The following is a 12,942-nucleotide window of genomic DNA, read 5'->3' as shown; positions in this document are numbered from 1 at the left end:
AATCTTCGACAAAGCAGGAAAGAATGTCCAGTGGAAAAAAGACAGCCTCTTCAATAAATGGTGCTGGGAAAATTGGACAGCCACATGCAGAAAAATGAAATTGGACCACTTCCTTACACCACACACGAAAATAGACTCCAAATGGATGAAGGACCTCAATGTGAGAAAGGAATCCATCAAAATCCTTGAGGAGAATGCAGGCAGCAACCTCTTCGACCTCAGCCGTAGCAACATCTTCCTAGGAACAACGGCAAAGGCAAGGGAAGCAAGGGCAAAAATGAACTGTTGGGATTTCATCAAGATCAAAAGCTTTTGCACAGCAAAGGAAACAGTTAACAAAACCAAAAGACAACTGACAGAATGGGAGAAGATATTTGCAAACGACATATCAGATAAAGGGCTAGTATCCAAAATCTATAAGGAACTTAGCAAACTCAACACCCAAAGAACAAACAATCCAATCAAGAAATGGGCAGAGGACATGAACAGACATTTCTGCAAAGAAGACATCCAGATGGCCAACAGACACATGAAAAAGTGCTCCACGTCACTCGGCATCAGGGAAATACAAATCAAAACCACAATGAGATATCACCTCACACCAGTCCGAATGGCTAAAATAAACAAGTCAGGAAATGACAGATGCTGGAGAGGATGTGGAGAAAGGGGAACCCTCCTCCACTGTTGGTGGGAATGCAAGCTGGTGCAACCACTCTGGAAAACAGCATGGAGGTTCCTCAAAATGTTGAAAATAGAACTACCCTATGACCCAGCAATTGCACTACTGGGTATTTACCCTAAAGATACACACATAGTGATCCGAAGGGGCACGTGTACCCGAATGTTTATAGCAGCAATGTCTACAATAGCCAGACTATGGAAAGAACCTAGATGTCCATCAACAGATGAATGGATAAAGAAGATGTGGTATATATACACAATGGAATACTATGCAGCCATCAAAAGAAATGAAATCTTGCCATTTGCGACGACGTGGATGGAACTAGAGCGTATCATGCTTAGTGAAATAAGTCAATCGGAGAAAGACAACTATCATATGATCTCCCTGATATGAGGACATGGAGAAGCAACATGGGGGGGTAGGGGGATAGGAGAAGAATAAATGAAACAAGATGGGATTGGGAGGGAGATAAACCATAAATGACTCTTAATCTCACAAAACAAACTGGGGGTTGCTGGGGGGAGGTGGGATTGGGAGAGGGGGAGCGGGCTATGGACATTGGGGAGGGGAGGCGAACCATAAGAGACTATGGACTCTGAAAAACAACCTGAGGGTTTTGAAGGGTCAGGGGTGGGAGGTTGGGGCAACTTGAGGGTTTTGAAGGGTCAGGGGTGGGAGGTTGGGGGAACAGGTGGTGGGTAATGGGGAGGGCACGTTTTGCATGGAGCACTGGGTGTTGTGCAAAAAGAATGAATACTGTTACGCTGAAAAAATAAATAAAATGGAAAAAAAAAAAGAAAAGCAAGGTAGAAATGCAAAAGGGAATTCAAAGAAGTGATTAAGGAAAACTTGTGCAAAATAACTAATTCAAGGTGAGTGAACCTACTGCAGGATAAAACCAAAGAAAACCACACTGTGGTATACCTAGCAAAATTCCTGAAATCAAAGGGTTTTTGTTTTATTATCATAAAAATAGCTAAAAATAAGATACATTGTTCTCAAAAAAAAAAAAAAACAATTACACTATCTTTGACTTCTTAAGACAAATAATGGGAAGGATGAGATACTGGAAAAATATTCTTAAGAATTGAGGGTGAAAAATTGACACATTTAAAGTTGCTGAGAATTTTAAAGGTAAAAGGTACTATAAATGTTATGCTGATAAATGTAATAAACCATGAGACTGTTCAAAAATAACAAGAAGGCACTGGAAGCTACTCTAATGTTGTTGTTGACAAGATATTTGATTCTTACTCCACTATTATTTTTATTTTTTTCAACAAAATTGTCAAATCAAAATGGAGTACATAAAAAATTTTAATCAGAGCACAAAAACTGAAAAATAAACGAATAACTTTGTATCATTAACATGCATTATTATGAGAAGGAAAAATTTTAAAAGACCAGTCAATTTGAAGGGAAACATTTTTAACTGATACAATGCATAAGGAACTAAAAGTAAGTCATACACTTGACACACACACACACACACACACACACACACACACACAATCACAGAAGAAAAACGGTTAAAAATTTGAACATATCTGACAAAACACGTTGTGGCAAATGGTACATAAATGTGTAAAAAGTTGTCCAAATGTTAGTGATCAGGGCTCTGAAAATTAAAACCAGTCCATTAAATTATCAGAAAAAAAATTAAAAATAAAAAAATGAAAAATTGACAACTTTAGGTTTTGCAGGAGTTTGACTTCCTGTAATATTTATCCATTGTTGGTGGTAATATAAATAACCACTACCTTGCATATTTTAACCATCTCATCTCATGACCCAGCAATTCAATTCTAACACAAGATACTTAACTTAGGTAAATACTTTACTGGAGAAGTTTCAAATATGCTCATAGATGTGCATTGTTTATAAAGGCATAAAACTGAGAACAGATTATTTGTCATGAAATGGAAATCACAAAAATAAAAGAGATAGATGCATTGCTATATGCTCGTCCAACAAATTTGAACCAGTGCCTGGATGAAGGAAATGAGAAAGCTTTGCATATATCTTGGGCTAGAAGCCTTTTAAGCAGAAAGAAGAGCTAAAGTAAGAGTAAAAATGTGACTTTACTTGGCATATTGAGGACCTATAAAGTAGCCAGCAGAGTGGGAGGGTGAAAAGGTAGAAGAGCAGATCAAAGAGGTAATGAATAAGAGAAAGTACATATAAATCTACGTGGCTATTCTCAGAAGGGAATTCCTCTAAGGTTTGGAGCCATAGTATGGCATTATCTGATTTAAGATTTAGCAGGATCACTTTAAAACAAAAATTATAGTAGACAAAGATGTAAATGTGTTTCCAAGGAAATATTTCTATGGCTAATGCAATAATCTTGTTAGGAGATAATAGGGACTTAGAACAGGGTAGAAGACTGCCAACAGAGATATTGAAGAGATGGTCAAATTATGAATGCCGTTGATGAACAAATATGCAGTATGAAGACTTCAAATGGTTCAAGATATTTAGGCTTATTATCATTTTATTTTCTGAACAAATAAACTCTTGAAATGTGAGGAATTTAGCACTTGTACATTTCCTGCACACATTTTATTTATTTATTTTAGACAGAGAAAGCACATGCTTAGAAGGAGGGGTGGGAGAGTGGAGGGAGGGGCAGAGAGAGAAGGAGAGAGAGTCTTAAGCAGACTCCACACTGAATTCAGAGCCCATATAGGGCTCCATCTCACAACTCTGAGATCAGGACCTTAGCTGAAACCAGGAGTTGGATGCTTAACCCACTGTCTCCCCCAGGTCCCTCATCAATCTTTATATTTTTTTGATCAAAGGAATCTCACCCAAGCAATAAAGCAGGGATCCTGGCCCCTTCCATTATATGACTCTGCTTCTTTACGTATGGTCTGAGATTGGCTTCACACAAGCCACCAGAAGTGTCCCAGAGGATTCTAAGTGGTATTTATTTTCAGTCAAGGACTTACTGTGATATACGTCACTTTTGCACACGTTCTAATGGGTAGGATTAGTAACATGGTCTCATCTACTACAGTAGAAATTGGGACAAATTATTGAGAAAGAATAAGTTTTGTTAATCACCTAAGTTACTGACTGAACGAAAGTGGTATTTGCTGAGAAGAATACAGATGCAGCTGATTTTTATGGGACGATGTTGGGACTCCCACTTTGGATATGTGAAGCTGTGGAAACATTTTGTCTAGGTGGACATTATTGAGAAGGCACTTGGATGCATGTATCTACAAGTTGGGAACAACCTGGGCAGTTCATTAAATCGGGAGTAGTCAGCACATAAATTATACTTAAAAAAAAATTTTTTTTAAAGATTAATTCATTTACTTATTTGAGAGAGAGAAAGGAAGAGAGAGTGCTTGCATGAGCATGCAGGGAAAGGGGCAGAGGGAGAGAGAGAAAAAAATCCATAAACTGACTCCCTGCTGAGTGCAGAGCATGATGGGTCTCAATCCTGTGACCTGGAGATCATGACCTGAGCCAAAATCAACAGTCAGTTGCTTAACCAACTGAGCCACCCAGGTGCCCTCAGCACATAAATGATACTTTATATCACCTACAGAGTGAGCACTAGAATGAACAGGAAGTGAGGGTGACATCCTGATATGCACTAATGTTGAATCTGAGAAAATGAGGGTAAAGCAACAAACAAGTCTGGGACAATGGGAGGTTGGTGAGGTCACGTGCAACTTTTTTTCCCCCAGTTCTTTTAGTTTTGTCAGTGAAATAAGAAGCAATGTCATCTGTTGAGAGTAAGATTCAAAGAGGAGGTATTTGAAGAGAAAAGTATGAATTTGGAAATAAAAAGGGAGGTGAACTACAGAAATACAGTAGTATCCATAGGCATCAGAAAGGGCATAATTAATGTTAGAGTTTCTATATTCAAAGTAAGACTATTGAAGGAGGTTTCATGTTTGCTTTACAACCCACATTTGACTGTCCTGTGGACACGAATTGGGCTTTTTCATGCTTGCATTATGAAAGTAGTGCTTGTGGAACATAGTTGTGGTTGTATGTAAGTGATTTTATATGTATGTATGTAAGAGATTTTATAATGATGAAATATGGGATTTAAGCATTGAGAAGACAATTTAGATGTTAAAGGATCTAAACTTTTAAGTAGGGGTCTAGGAATTGAAAGAATGAAGGTATAGGACAATACAAGGATGATAGGATTGAAAAAGTTTACATGTTGTCCTTACACAGGGGCCATGCTAATCTTCTCTGTGTCATTCCAATTTTCATAGATGTGCCATCAAAGTGAGCACTGGACTGATAAACTTTAAAACTTCATTGCTATACATAAAACATGACGAGTCAATGATAAATTATACTTTCTTCGTGATGAATTTTTTTTTTTTAAAGATTTATTTATTTGACAGATAGAGACCACAAGTAGGCAGAGAGGCAGGCAGAGAGAGAGAGAGGAGGAAGCAGGCTCCCAGCCAAGCAGAGAGCCCGATGCGGGGCTCGATCCCAGGACCCTGGGATCATGACCTGAGCTGAAGGCAGAGGCTTTAACCCGCTGAGCCACCCAGGCGCCCCCGTGATGAAATTTTTTAACATTATAATATTTTATTTCTTTCCACATCATTGATCAATACATTAAATGTAATCCCTATAATAGTAATAGAAGGATTTTACTGATGTCTTCAAACAACTTGCCCTGGAAATTTTATGGATATATAAAGTTCATAGATACTGGTTATTACAAAATCATAGTAAAAACAAAATATACTAAGAATGAAATTAACAAATGAACCAGTATTGAAAGCTTAGTATTAGATGCACGTACATATAAGAAATTGTACCATGATAAAAGTGATACCACATACCCGTGGGAAAAGGATGAATTTTTGCTAAGTCATTTGGAAAAAAAGTTATCATTTAGGAAAAAAATTACCATTTAGAGAAAACTAGAGCTAAACATTTACACTATATTATATAGAAAAAATACATTCCAATGACTGATTGTCAGAATGGGAGGGAAAAGACTGCCAGTGTAATCAAAGAAAATGTGGAGAATTTAATTCTTACTCAGGGATAGAGATTCACATATTAAACAACTCCCCAAAGAATGTATCATAAGCAAAATTATGAATTTGACTATGTACATACATATTAAAATTTTCTGTTCAACAAAAACTCTACTGAATAAGAGAAAGATAACAGTATGAGAGGATATTTGCATCATCTAAGTCTGAAAATGGATTAATCTCTGGAATATAAAAATTATCCTCAATATACTCAAAGTAAATATTAGAAAACTAGGTATAGTTAATGAACAGGAAATTCATTAGTGGGGGAATCTGTAGAGCAGATAAATCCATCATTTTGGGAAACAGTTGTCTAATATGTTGATTGCAAGTCTATAGAACAATATAACCATTCCAGAGGTCACCCTCAGAAGAATACAATGAACCAAGGCAAATAATTACTCTAGAATCCAGCATCCATCCTGTACATAAAGGAACAGAAATGCTTGCGTTGGTCCATAAAGAACATTTGTGGAGATTTTCCTTTCGTGTAGTTATGAGCAACTGTTTATTGGAAAAAATGTGTATCCCCTGAGTATGAGGAAGTATAGGTGAAATGTGATTAATGCACACAGGCAGCATTACACAGCATTACAGCAATTGCAAACAATTAATGTATAAGAAGTACAACATTGTTGGCATACATTATGGTACATACATTACATAATGCTGGGTAAATTACATAATGTTATATAACAATGCCAAGTGAACAAAACTAAAAAAAAAAAATGAAAAAATATTTCCGACATCATAAAGTAAAATTAAAAATCCTATATATTTTATAATGATACAGATATATTCTAAAATATTTATGAAACACATTGAAACATATTCTTTGGAGAAGAGAGAAATTTTTATGTGGACACTGGTAAGTAAATAATAAAAGTAGAGCATACTTTCGTGGACAAGGATAGTATAACTTTAAGAAAAGTCATTCCCAACTGTACATGTCTGACCTGTACATAAAGACACATATGATATAGACATAATTTTTACTACTTTTGGATTCATTTTCCAGATAAAACCATATTTTTCTGTCTTCTCCTGATTTTTAGAATATTATATTTCTAATATTATATTTGTGGAATATTATATTAATCCTTTAAAAGGATTTATGTATATTTGAACTAAAATTGTAGATTCTTTTATGAGCAGGATATTAATAAGAATCAGCATAATTTGCATGTCTGTCAGTTGTATACGTAAGTTATTTTCCTTGCATCACAGCTACATTAGAGTTCTTGTTCTGTTTCTCTGTAACTTTGAAACAAATTAATGTTAATCAAATTTTAATACTATTTCAAAATGTTTTCAAATATTTTCTCCTTTTAGCTCTTATCTTATTATAGCAAATGTATTTTAAAAATAAAGCACTTTCTCTGTGATGTTTCATTTAACAATGAGAAAGTCAGTGTTGGAGGCAGGAAGTAAGTGAAGTACACCCTGCGATTTCATATTTAATTCAAGTTCTTTTTAATCCTTAGTCTTATAACAGCTCCCTGAAAAACACTGGATTTAATATGAATTCAACAAAACAGTATCTTCATGAACACTACTTTATATGGTATTCCTAGTAGTTTCAAACTGCCCTTACCAATAGAAATATGGTTTTAATGAAGCATAAACTCTATTTTCTTCTATAGAATAAAATTTAACTGTATATATATAGTTAGACTTCATTGTAAAGTTAATATTTATAAGTATTCCAGTATGTGTTTTTAACTGCGTTTCAAGCTAACTAGCACTTTTCTTTTCCACTTTCAAATTGCTTTTTCTCTTGTCTTGAACTTGAATTTAGAAATGGCAGAATCTCAATAGAGGTAGAGGGTAATTTCCCACTAGACCTGGCTAATTTATAGCTTTCAACACACCAGTGACCCCTGCAATTTGGCAGTTGCTTCATTAATTCCTCTACACCTGCTCCATTTATCTTGCAAAGAAAAAAAAAAGACAGATAAAAGGCACAATTCTCTCTCACTGCAGCTATTGGGAAGAAAAGTCCGCCATGTCTTTCTGAAGTAAATTGTAACCAGCATTATGGAAAACAAAAAGACAGCAGTGTCAGATGAATGTTCCCAGTTTGTCATTGGGATGAAGAAGGAAAGTTTGAGTGGCCACATATTTTTGCAAGAAGTTTTTTTCTACTGTTTGAGCTATTCAAAGTTGACTTCAGTTTTTACCAAGGTCTGCCATCAGATTCATACAATTTTAGAATTTAAAAAATAAAAATCGTGTGGGAAATTTTTTAAAAATAATGTTCTCTTATACTTAATAATAAGTTATGTAGGCACCCTGATTATCATCTATCATCTTTTTCTTTCTTTCTTTTTCTTTTTTTTCCTTCCTTCCTTCCTTCCTTTCTTTCTTTCTCTTTCTTTTTTCTTTTCTTTCGTCATCTATCTATCTATCTATCTATCATTTATCATCCTTCATCTATATCATCTATCTAATGAAAAAGAGCAAGCACCATTTTAGGCTACCTATATTTTATCCATTTATAAGAATAAGCCATTTATTTCCATGAAATACAAACTGTAACATGGGTATTTTTAGCAGCATGAAAATGCACTTTCACAACAAGGAGTTGCATTGATTAAAAATAAAACATTTTGGGGCACCTGGGTGTCTCAGTGGGTTAAAGCCTCTGCTTTTGGTTCAGGTCATGATCCCAGGGTCCTGGGATCAAACCCCACATTGGGCTTTCTGCTCAGCAGGGAGCCTGCTTCCCTCCTCTCTCTCTCTCTGCCTGCCTCTCTGTCTACTTGTGAGCTATCTCTGTCAAATAAATAAATAAAATCTTAAAAAAATAACAAAATAAAATAAAATAAAAAAATAAAAATAAAACATTTATAAGGGTGCTTGGGTGTTTCACTCACTTGGTCTTTTGACTCTTGATTTTTAACTCAGGTTATGATCTTGGGGTTCTGGGATCCAGTCCCAAGTTAGGCTCTGCACTCAACATGGAGTGTATTTATCCCTCTCCCTCTACTCCCATTCCACCACCGCATGCTCTCTCCCTCTCTCTAATAAATAAGTAAAACCTTAAAAAAAAGTAAAAATAAATAAAAATAAAACATTTTACTGTCAAATTTAGGAAATCACTTATTTAACTGGTTGACTATCCAAGCACTTTTGTTCTTTTTTTTTTTTTAATGCAGTTACTTCTATCTTTATAGATTGTTCCATAAAAACAAATGCATTTAGTATTTTTGTTCCCCTTTTAAGGTAAATGGTTTGAATTCTTGTTCTCTAGAGGTGACAGTATTTTAAAAAATGATTATGATAACTAGTAAAATATATTAAGAATTTGTATTACTGACATACATTAAAGGTGGATATAAACTTGAAATAGATATAGGTCTCCTCCTTAATATTCCTATTTTCATTATAGATTACCAAGGGCTGGTGATCAATGCAAAGACTGTGGGTATTTAATTGTTTGGTAAGATCTCCTTACCAATATTGTCCGGAGAAAGGTGTAACTTACACAGAAACTATTTTTATTCTTGTATTACCTAGATATATCAAATTTAGAGCTCACAAATTCACACATTGCTATTAAGAAAGGCTGAATAGGAACATATTAATAAATCATATCATCTTTCTAGTCACCAAAGTGATAACAACTGAAAAATTATGCAACACATTGAGGTATTTGTACAGTCAGTCTATATTATTTAGTTATATGGATTATAACATAAAACATAATGTTTCAGATTACACAAAATATTTATGTTATATGTGGCTTTAAAATAACACATAAGCAAGAATTAGTAAATAACATGAAAATATTTAAACATAATCTATATGGATATCTTCATACTGCATTATTCTTTTTATTAAGTCAAAATTACTTCTTAATTTAAATTAAATACACTTTTTACTGTGATAGATATCAACAGAAATAGAAACCTGAGAAGTCTACTTCTTTCATATGGAAAGTATGATAAGACGATATAACTATTTGCAAGATGGTGTTAGAGAAATCATTTCATTATTTTTTTAAAAGATTTTATTTATTTATTTGACAGAGAGAGATCACCAGTAGGCAGAGAGGCAGGCAGAGAGAGAGAGAGGGAAGCAGGCTTCCTGCTGAGCAGAGAACCCAAGGCGGCACTCGATCCCAGGACCCTGAGATCATGATCTGAGCTGAAGGCAGCGGTTTAATTCATTGAGCCACCCAGGCGCCCTGAAATCATTTCATTATTTAGGAAATTGTGATTTATATAAATGAAAAACAGTTGAGGGAATAATTGTCTTTTTTGATGTGGGACTGGGCTGCTTCTTTAGAAATAAATACAATCATCTGAATTTTTATAAAATAATTAACATTTAATGTAGTTATTTCAAATGTCATTTACTATTTAAGTTTGATTCCATTGAAATGTTCATAAATTTCCTCTTGACCAGGGTACCCAGATGACTTAGTTAAGCATCTGCCTTTGGCTAAGGTCATGATCCCTAAGTCATGGGGTCATGGGATGAGCCCACAGTTGAACTCCCTGCTCAGTAGGGAGTCTGCTTCTTGCTCTTGGTCTGCCCCTCCCCCTTGCTTTGCTCTCTTGCTCTATCTAAATAAGTAAAATCTAAAAACAACAACAACAATAACAAAACAGAAAAGAAAAAATTCTTTTGACCACGAGAAAGTATATTGTTAGGCTATTAAATTTCATTTTTCTATTTGGAAGTCACTTTAAATACAATTATAAAAAGAGAAATAAAATTTAAACCAAATAATTCATCCAGGAACAATGAGCTACTAGTGGAGCAGAATCATGATTAAAAAGTATAATATAGAATAAGGACTAGAATCTTTGTGTATAAATTAACTATTACCATGTAACAAATTACCCCCATATTTAATGACGTGACATCTAGAAGACAAAACACTCACTTGTTCCTTTTGAGAATTGTCTCGACAATTCTTGACACTTAATTGTTCCATATGGAATTAGAATGATTTTTGTTTTTTAAGATAATCTAACTCCCACCACACTTTGCTTGACCTTTCTTATGCATTTGTTTGTCTATGCCTGTAAGTGCTTATTTTTCTTGTGTGTTTTTAAGTCTTTAACAGTTCACTGTCTTCTAGAATCTTCTTTGAGAGATGTTTCTCCATAATACAGTACAAACATTTCTATGAGTCGATTTTTAATTGTTCACAACTGTTAGCTACTCTCACTTTAGCAGCTAAGCTTTGGGCTCAGAATCACACCAAAATTTCATTTCCAGGTTTATACAAACAAGAAGCAACATCCAGTCTTGGATTTTGTGGTTATTGATTTTACCTAAAATTATCTCTGCCAAGTTGGAAACAAGTCCACAGATCATTTATTAGGGTTATTAAATTGGAGCACAATAATAATATTTTATGATCAACTCCTCATGGGTTTTCTGTTTTTAGACCACAAAGATACTTGCTTCTTGTACTCATCTGTATCTATCATCTATCTATCAATCGATTAATCTTCTAAGTTTTTAAGGTATTTTTACCAGACACACACAGAAGATAGAGATCTTCTTTTCTTAAAAGTTTCATAGAAAGATCTATAACAAAGAAATGAGGGAAGTTAACATTCATTCATCATTCTGAGAAAATATTTGTGGACCCATATGGATGAAGTGTGGGATTAAAATACTAGAAAATCTTTCTCACATTGAGGTCCTTCATCCATTTGGAGTCTATTTTTGTGTGTGGTGTAAGGAAGTGGTCCAATTTCATTTTTCTGCATGTGGCTGTCCAATTTTCCCAGCACCATTTATTGAAGAGGCTGTCTTTTTTCCATTGGACATTCTTTCCTGCTTTGTCGAAGATTAGTTGACCATAGAGTTGAGGGTCGATTTCTGGGCTCTCTATTCTGTTCCACTGATCTATGTGTCTGTTTTTGTGCCAGTACCATGCTGTCTTGATGATGACAGCTTTGTAATAGAGCTTGAAGTCCGGAATTGTAATGCCACCAACTTTGGCTTTGTTCTTCAATATTCCTTTGGCTATTCGAGGTCTTTTCTGGTTCCTCAATGTGAGAAAGGAATCCATCAAAATCCTTGAGGAGAATGCAGGCAGCAACCTCTTCGACCTCAGCCGTAGCAACATCTTCCTAGGAACAACGGCAAAGGCAAGGGAAGCAAGGGCAAAAATGAACTGTTGGGATTTCATCAAGATCAAAAGCTTTTGCACAGCAAAGGAAACAGTTAACAAAACCAAAAGACAACTGACAGAATGGGAGAAGATATTTGCAAACGACATATCAGATAAAGGGCTAGTATCCAAAATCTATAAGGAACTTAGCAAACTCAACACCCAAAGAACAAACAATCCAATCAAGAAATGGGCAGAGGACATGAACAGACATTTCTGCAAAGAAGACATCCAGATGGCCAACAGACACATGAAAAAGTGCTCCATGTCACTCGGCATCAGGGAAATACAAATCAAAACCACAATGAGATATCACCTCACACCAGTCCGAATGGCTAAAATAAACAAGTCAGGAAATGACAGATGCTGGAGAGGATGTGGAGAAAGGGGAACCCTCCTCCACTGTTGGTGGGAATGCAAGCTGGTGCAACCACTCTGGAAAACAGCATGGAGGTTCCTCAAAATGTTGAAAATAGAACTACCCTATGACCCAGCAATTGCACTACTGGGTATTTACCCTAAAGATACACACATAGTGATCCGAAGGGGCACGTGTACCCGAATGTTTATAGCAGCAATGTCTACAATAGCCAGACTATGGAAAGAACCTAGATGTCCATCAACAGATGAATGGATAAAGAAGATGTGGTATATATACACAATGGAATATTATGCAGCCATCAAAAGAAATGAAATCTTGCCATTTGCGACGACGTGGATGGAACTAGAGCGTATCATGCTTAGTGAAATAAGTCAATCGGAGAAAGACAACTATCATATGATCTCCCTGATATGAGGACATGGAGAAGCAACATGGGGGGGTAGGAGATAGGAGAAGAATAAATGAAACAAGATGGGATTGGGAGGGAGACAAACCATAAATGACTCTTAATCTCACAAAACAAACTGGGGGTTGCTGCGGGGAGGTGGGATTGGGGGAGGGGGAGCGGGCTATGGACATTGGGGAGGGGAAGTGAACCATAAGAGACTATGGACTCTGAAAAACAACCTGAGGGTTTTGAAGGGTCAGGGGTGGGAGGTTGGGGCAACCTGAGGATTTTGAAGGGTCAGGGGTGGGAGGTTGGGGG

At 35.7% G+C, this 12,942-nt stretch overlaps 1 non-coding gene across 1 annotated transcript; it reads right to left on the bottom strand.

The window, feature by feature from the left end:
• Positions 1-4,839: 4,839 nt before the first annotated feature.
• LOC123941072 lies at positions 4,840-4,947 on the bottom strand. Its single transcript, XR_006818168.1, has one exon. It is a non-coding gene; the product is annotated as a U6 spliceosomal RNA (small nuclear RNA).
• Positions 4,948-12,942: the final 7,995 nt, after the last annotated feature.

This window comes from Meles meles, chromosome 4, assembly GCF_922984935.1.
Source record: "Meles meles chromosome 4, mMelMel3.1 paternal haplotype, whole genome shotgun sequence".
Classification (NCBI taxonomy): domain Eukaryota; kingdom Metazoa; phylum Chordata; class Mammalia; order Carnivora; family Mustelidae; genus Meles; species Meles meles.
The sequence above is the reverse complement of the archived record's forward strand: the minus strand, read 5'-3'. Positions and strand labels throughout refer to the sequence as shown.